The sequence below is a fragment of the Monopterus albus genome, unplaced genomic scaffold (assembly GCF_001952655.1).
Source record: "Monopterus albus unplaced genomic scaffold, M_albus_1.0 scaffold60.1, whole genome shotgun sequence".
Classification (NCBI taxonomy): Eukaryota; Metazoa; Chordata; class Actinopteri; order Synbranchiformes; family Synbranchidae; genus Monopterus; species Monopterus albus.
In genome coordinates, this window is record NW_018127940.1 from 1,724,802 (window position 1) to 1,733,128 (window position 8,327).

Below are 8,327 nucleotides of genomic sequence, written 5' to 3' on the forward strand. Positions count from 1 at the left end.
GGTGGTGCGCCCACAGCAGCACGTCCCCACGTCACTCGGTCGGGCTAAGCCCGGCCGGGTCCCGTGGGGGGAGGCCCGGCCGCCAGGCGCTCGCATTCGAGCCCCAACCCCGGACTGTGTATAGTTACATACACAATTAAAACATAAGAATATCTGCTGCAAGCAGCAGATTTGATGTTGATTTGTATATGTCAGTCGCCTTGTCCAAAAGTTACACCTTTTTGTATAGTCCTAGTAGGTGACATGTGACATTTACATGAGTTCTATTTTATATTTGAATTTCTTTTTTGCTATCAAGAAGAGTAACACTGCTACAAAGATTCCATGAACAACAGAGCAACATCACTGTTGAGTTCAACTTGGGTTACACACCAGAAATCCCAGTCCTAATCTTGAGTCAGTTTAGTGCCTAGCTGCTCACAATGCATCACAAATAATTTTTTGTTGGTACTTTGAAAGAATGGGCACAGAGCACCACAGCATTGATCTCTTTTGTATTACCTATTTTTCTCAGCTGGAAAAACCTATTGCCTTTGTGATTACTCCCCAAACCTTTACAGTACAGAGCTGAGGCCATTCAAAGTCACTGTGGGAAATGCAGGAAATCACTGACTGAGGCAAAAGCACGCCAAACAGTTTGAGGCAGAAAATAGGTTCACACAAAAACAACAATACTTGTCATAATAACTTCCAGAAACCCAGTGGACAGCAGCAATTGAAGACTGACCTGAACACAGAAGGGTGGATATTTCTTTTAAAGGAAAAATGTAATTAAGTTGTTGACCTTGGTAAAAAAGAAAAAAATGTGAGTTCAACTCTTAAAGCACAAGGCCACAGTAATAAACTAATATCAGTGTAAGTTTTATAGTTATACACCTTCCCAATCCAGATTTGAGCATGTGATGAATATTCACCAAAGAACTGTGAAGATTTGAGGCAAAGCTTCTAAACCTCTCTGAAAATGACTTGGCATTACCATTAGCCTTGAAGTTATGACAAAAAAATGAAAAAGAGATCAAACCTAATACCTTCAATTAACTGTAAACACAGGGACACCGACTTCCAAATGAACTCCTTTCACTTTCCTAATAATTTGTTTCATGCATCTTCTTTGCTGAAAACATCTGACTCTATTAGTGGTCATATCAAAAACAACATCCAAACTCCAGACAAAAGTGAGTGATAAAGGAACTGAAAGAAACATACAGACAAGTTTTGTTTTGTTTTGTTTTTTTTTTTGTAGGCCCAAAAACTAAAACTATTTTTAAAAATTCAAAACTAAAATACGATCATAAAATAGTGATCAAAGCAGCTTTAAAATGTTGTCACATAGAGGCTTTAAAAGAACCAGCATGTGCAACATTACAAGCACGCAGTGCTTTTATAATAGTGGGTCATGTGTTCTGCATATAACAGAGCTAGTAACTGGATCAATGACAAAAGCCTTCAACAAATTATTAATTTCCACAGCATCTCTCTACATGTATCCCTTTCTCCCTTTCTGTCCAGCTTAGTCGGTCTACTCTCTCTCATTCAGCTCCTGCTGCGCTGTTAACAACCTCCACAAAATACCCTGTAGAAAACATAACGTCCCTGATCCCGGATTGCAGCATCCCCTCTATTCAAAGGCACTACGTCTTTTCCAGGAGAACTGGACACCAAACAAGACAGAGAGAGATTACAGGGTGCTTTGTTGTTTCATTGACATACAGTAGCTTTGTAAGTCCAACCTTGGATTTGTCTGAAATTACAAGTAGAGCTTCTTGTGTGAAAATGTCCACACATATTCACTGTTGCCTGTTTACAGGAAGAGAAACAAAAATTTTGTCTCCTTTCTTTCATTGACTAATGGCTTTAAAACACGGCTGCTGATGTGATTGTACCACAGTAATATTCAAAGTCAGGGCAATCAGGGCAAGACGATGAAGTTAATGGAAATTCCTCATTCCTTATTTTGGACTAATTTTGCGTGCTTATTGAGGAATGTTTGAATAATTAAACTAAGTAAAAATAGTTGTTTGAAAGTTTAATTTAACTAGTAATCCTAGAATTACAGGCTGAGATTTTAATCTCATAAATCACCTGCATATTTAAAGGAACTGTGATGAAGGGGAACAGATCATGAGACAAAAATGATTGTGTTTATATGTGTCACACATTTTCTAACAATTCTGTTGCAGTAGATCAGATTTAAATAAAGTTACAATATCTTACATTGTCATTCTGACTGTTACAGATGCACAGCTGGGCTCTCTAAAATCTATATTGTGACAAGGCAGCACCACATAGTTTGATCTCTTTTATAGTTTTCCCATCTCTTTTTTTTGACATGCCATTCATTTAAGATAATTTTTGTCTGTTTTCATGAGGAGGATTGTAGATACACAGCAACAGTGGAGTGTGCTTTACCTGCAGGCTACACTTCTGAGTCAAGCCTGAAAGGGAGAAGTCTCCCACTACACTCCTCATTCTGTCAACAATGCAGCCAGTCTCTGAACTACAACGTCTCTTTTGCCTCCCCCATCTTCACGTTATATGCTCCTTTTAAGTATTCAGCACATTAAATTTGTCTGTTTTTAAAGACAAAGTTGACTGAGCATGTATTTTCTTGCAGCACCACCTGCACTCAAATTCACCCAGTTACTGTACACCCTGAGACCTGCCCGGAAAAAAAATCCATCTTCAAATGTTACAGCAGCTCTGCAAGAAGAACCGGGGATTGTTTCTCAATGGCATTTCAGGAGCGTCATCAATCACTGTTCTCATTGGTCTTTATGGTTACAGACACTCTTCAGTATATCCTGCTATTGATACAGGTTTATCAAGTTGCTGATGCCATCTAAATGTATCAATTAGGTGAATCGGGTTCTTTATACTGTTTTATAATAATGATAAAAATAATAATACATCAATTACTTTAAAAAAAAATTTGTACTTGCTGCCAGAAATTACAAAAATGAAATCAAATTCCCAGACAATAGTATAAGAAGATAAGCAACCTAGCTAGTGGACCTTTATTTTATTTTATTTTATTACAGAATAAGTAACTGAATAATAAAATAATATTTTTGTATTTTTATTTTGATTTATTTATTTTTTTTATGCTCAGAGTTTGGTTGGTGGTTAATTAAAAAGGTTTGACCTTAATATGTTATGTACCTGTATAATAATAATTACAAAAATAAAAATCTGACACTGATCTTTGCAGCAGTCACACACAAAACAGAATATGTCAGAAGATTATCACATGGATAAGGAGCACTAAGAGATTTTCTTTTTCCCAGTTAGGCCAGTGTTAAAGACTCACTGGGGAGACAGTCGACAGACACCGGTCTGCCTCATTATTAATTTTAGCCTACAGCCTCAGGTTTGTGCTTCCCACAGTGATAAAGATATAAAGCACCTCCAACTCTTGTATAGTATTCATAGTATATGCATTTATATATTTACTTGGGGAATCTGGCATCCCTCCAAATACACAGAGAATTAATATATGTTGCGAACAGGTGGCTTGTGAAACACCCCTCATTCCCATCCCCGCCCACCTTCCCTGTCAGTGAAGGTGTCTTATATCTCTCTGGGGCCAGGTGCATAAAACTTCACTGCAGAGCACAGTTTTAAATTTTGAGGAGACTGAAGAGTGACGATGCATAAACACTGCATGTTCGTAAAATACTGTACTGTATGCGCCACCTGTACCCTGATATTTATTTACAGTCACAATGACACTCCCAGCAGAGCAAGATACCAGCAGTACATGATAAAGTGATAGCAACGCAATTACAGTGTGTCATTCCTGTTTGACAGTAAATAAATGAATATCTCTTTTCCTCCCATTTTAGGTGGACATAAGTTTTTTCCATCTTTGAATAAAACCAAAACTGTAAAAATAAAAAAAAATCTGCAAAAGCTCAGAAGGAATTTATAAAACAATACTGAAAGATTTTACATATGTTTGTTTAATGTAATGTAGGATAGATATTTCAGTGGACAACAAAGGATATGTATAATTTTCATTATTCCTCAAATTAGAAAAGCATAAGATGTGACTGCCGGGCACCATCATGCAGAAAGCCGATCCCTCAGGAGACCGAGAAGCTTCACTGAAACTTATTCTCACTTGATATAAAATGATGTTTTGCAAATTGCCCCAACTTTCAAACTGAAACCCGATTAAGAGGCATTTCCCAGTTATAAAAGATCAAATGACTAGATCATGTAGAAATATCATCAGATCAAAGGGAGAGGTTTAGTTTGACGAAAGCTGAAACTGTCAGTCGTGGATGAGCCAATGAAGAAGGAAGAAAGTGAAACTCTTGCCAAAATACTCCAGCGAGAAGATATTTCTCAAAGGGTATCTATCAAATATTTTTAGATGTCAGAAGCTTCTGGACTACACAGAGTCATCAAAAGAAAAAAATGACTGATAGTAAGATTAAACTGAGAAAAACAATGTTGATCTTAATGCATTCTGAGCCTCAAAACAAATACTGAACAGTATGAGTATGATAATATGTTAGCTAGAAAACACTTTAACCTTGATTTCAAATTTAAAAAAAATTAAAATTAAAACATTGTCCATAGATGCTCTGAAACTTGATATTGAACTGCAAGCCAATAATGACTCCTTAAAATGAAGCACTATCTACTCTTGACTCCACATTACTGGTTAAGGTATTCAGTATAGACGAAAACGATGTTAGCAGCTCTGTGAGCGAAATGTTCACAATGACTATGTTAAAATGATGATGTTAGATACATAATGTTTACCACATTTTCAATATTTTCTAAAATTTTCTAATTTAAAATAGAGAGTTATTAGTTTTCAGTTGAAGGTTGTGACCCCAAGTCACATTGGAAAAGTCACATCATCAAAACGTAATTGCAAATTATCTTAAAGGAAACATCGATGAGTATGTGATTCAAATTTCATGACAATCTATCCTAAACTTATGTGCTGTGTCAATAAAAACCAAAATGTTGACCTCATAGAGGCACTAGAATGAACATCATAAAATGACTAAAGTCAGAAGGTTTCACCTTCTGAGGATCATGGATATCTGCTCCACTATGCTCTACAATCTGCTACACTCTACCACACTTTGCCCAGCGCTTCAGATATTTGTTGTTATGAAAATACAAGTAATAATAATGCAACAAAAGCCACTGATCAAGCAGAAATAACTGAAAATTTCTGATTGGTTAGACATGACAATCCCACTCGAAACCTTTTAGAAGCTGCCAGTGGTGTTCCAACCAGGTGTGAACCAGTGGGATAGTGCTATAAACAGGTCAGCTGGTAGGAAAGGCACATTTAAAATTTAATTCAGTTTTATTTGTATTGTACCACCATCACAACAAAAGTTATTTCAGGACACTTTACAAAGTACAAAATCATTGCATTTGTATGTGTGATGTCAACAGAACACACTGTGTCTGTTTTAAGAAAGTGTTGAGTATAAGTAATGAACTCCTTTCTCACACACAGCTGAATGTATCCATCAAAAAAACAAAGTTAATGCAGAAGCCCAGAGGAAATATTAGCTTGTGAAAGCAGGAACATATGTATCTCCTCTATTCATCTTATGTGCTGATGCAACCATTTTACTGATCTGCTTACATTGTAGAAAAGCAGCTCTGATTGTGGAGTTTTGCCAGATATTTACAAAGGAGCATCTCTGTGTATTAAAGTTTCTCTGAGACGTCTGTCACTTGAACTTCCTGAACCATCTCAGCACATTATTAGACAGTGAACTGTGTACCCTCCCTTAAGAGGAGAGCATTAATTTCCTATTCCTCATAAGATATTAGCAATGAAATCTCTTTATGCTTGTGTTGGCTAATCACAAGCCTCTGGCCTTGGATGGAACCATGACTGCATTCACAATGTAGTTGAAAAATGGAGGAATGAGAGGAGCTCAGAATAGCAAGATTTTATTTTACTCTGGATGAATAGCAGGTTTCAATGTTTTCAGCTAAAGGAAATCCTGTGGCACATACAGTATATGATGGCCAAGCTGCTGCCTGCCTGAAACCTCAACTTGTACCTGCAACTACATTTAGGATCCTAGGATTCCTGTCGGGGGTTTTACTGAGCGAGTGGGGTATCCTTGAATGCACATGTTACATTTGTTAATTTTATTTTTATGTGATCATTTTACATGGGACAGTACACTTTGATCAACACAGACATTGGGGACATCAGTGTAAATGTGCTGGGATTTGTTCAACAGCTAGTTTGCACCCACAGTTGCATCTATCCACCAGTCTGTCACAAGACAGACACACGGACACATACAACCATTCACATCACACATTCACATTTGTACCTACAGGCAGTTCAGAGTCAATGATCAACCTAACCTGCGTGTCATTCACTATCCGTTCAGTACAGCGTGAATTTTGTGTCAAGTTTGACTTGTCACCTTTTTTTTCTCCGCTCTGCTGTAAAATGGCTTCAGCTTTCCATTGTCCTGTCAACTGTGTTTTCCTGTCTAAGTGTCAAGGAGATAACTTCCTCCCTGAGACACTGTCATCGGTATTTACGGCCTGAGATAAACTCTGCTGGAACAGCTGGAGCCAACCTCCAGCATACAGAACCAAGGTCAAGCTCTGAAGGACCTACATCAGAAATAGGCCACTAGAGAAAAACAGACATAACAGTAAAGTTAAATGTTTATGTGCCAGGATATTTTTCCCATTAGGATTTCAATTTTGCGTCTTTATAATATGCCATTGTCTTTATCACATAACCTTAAATAGCATTACTTTTTATTGCCAGATTTCTACACATCTATCCCTCAACATCTCTGTTCGCAGTGTTGTAACAGTTTTATGAAGCTTCAGGTGAATAACTGTGATCAGTTTTATGCCAGCAACTGTGATGGAAGGTATTTGGCTCGGGACTGAGTCAAAGACTGTGCTTTACAGTGCAGGGCTGGGCAGCACTTAGAACTGGGAGCCATAACTCTGCCTCCAGCTGACAGATAAAGTGAGCAGGCAGTAAATAATAAGAAGCAATGAAAGACCTTGGAAGTGGCCCCTGAACTAATTTAATGTCCCTTCCACTGAATTTAAATTAGACTGTAATCCACAACTGCTTTTTCAAATCACAAAAATATGCTGTTAGTGCTGCTATACACCAGGGGCGAAACATAGTGTGTAGGCCTGCGGTCATCGCTGTGCTGCCCACTTTGCACAATAGGAAACAAAGCAAGAAATGAGATACTCAATCATAGATTTTGTTTCATTGGAAGGACTCTGTTGTATTAAATGGGATGAGGCTTTCTTTCAATAACTACAAAAACGTCCCTGTCATCAATCTTTGTCATTTATTAGACGAGTGCTCACTTTCACTTTGGAGAGATGAGGAACTCAGGCATATAGATTTCCATCTTAAATCTGTAGGAGAGAAGTAGAAATCAATAACAGGTTTCGTTTCCAAACAACACTGAGAATAAAGAGTGGCACCAGACAGACGTTCAGCCGAAACAGAGACAGGGACAAAGTATATAGAAGTAATCTGTCTCCTTCTGTTTATGTGTTTCTGTCCCCTTCACTTCCACATGTTCACTAAACAAAGTATTTTAGACTGTTTCCTCTGGGACACATATTAGAGGAAACTAGCTATTTATTAAATTTTCTGGGAATATACAACTTGCATACCTGCAGAAACTATGTTCTCATTTACATCCAGTGTCTTAAAGCTATTCTACCTACTTTCTTTTCAGCTCATAGAGGTTCCAGTAATACTCAAACAAACACCATACGCCACTTGTCCCTCCCATCACATCCTGTTTCCTAACAACAATGTAAACTACAAATGCCTGGATGCCGACAAACTGTACAAAATAAAGCCTATAGATTTAATAAGTATGTGAGCTATGATGGTGGTTACATGGATTCACCTTGTTTGAACAGATGGTGTCTTTAATATTTTGTATTCAGATTACATCTGAATTCAAATGGCCAAACTAATGTAGAGATATGAAAAAACCAAGGCAATAACATGGACTCATAAGCACATTTACCCCAACCAACATAAAACCTGCTGGCACAAACAATGTACAGCATACTGGGTTCTTTTTAAAAGGCTGTGGTCATGGACAAAAAAAACTTGAAATGCTTTTTATTTAGCTTGAGGTGTATGAGTAGAAAAGGGGGCTAGTGTTATGTGTAGAGCTGGCTTTTGATGGCTGATGCTACAAAGGACAGTGCATGTAATGGGGCTGCAGAGGTGTTATTATGGAAAACAGGTAGGTCAAAGTAGGAAGAGCATGGCAGGGAAAGCATGTGTGAGCATTCAGATGGCCCATGGGGGAACAGCA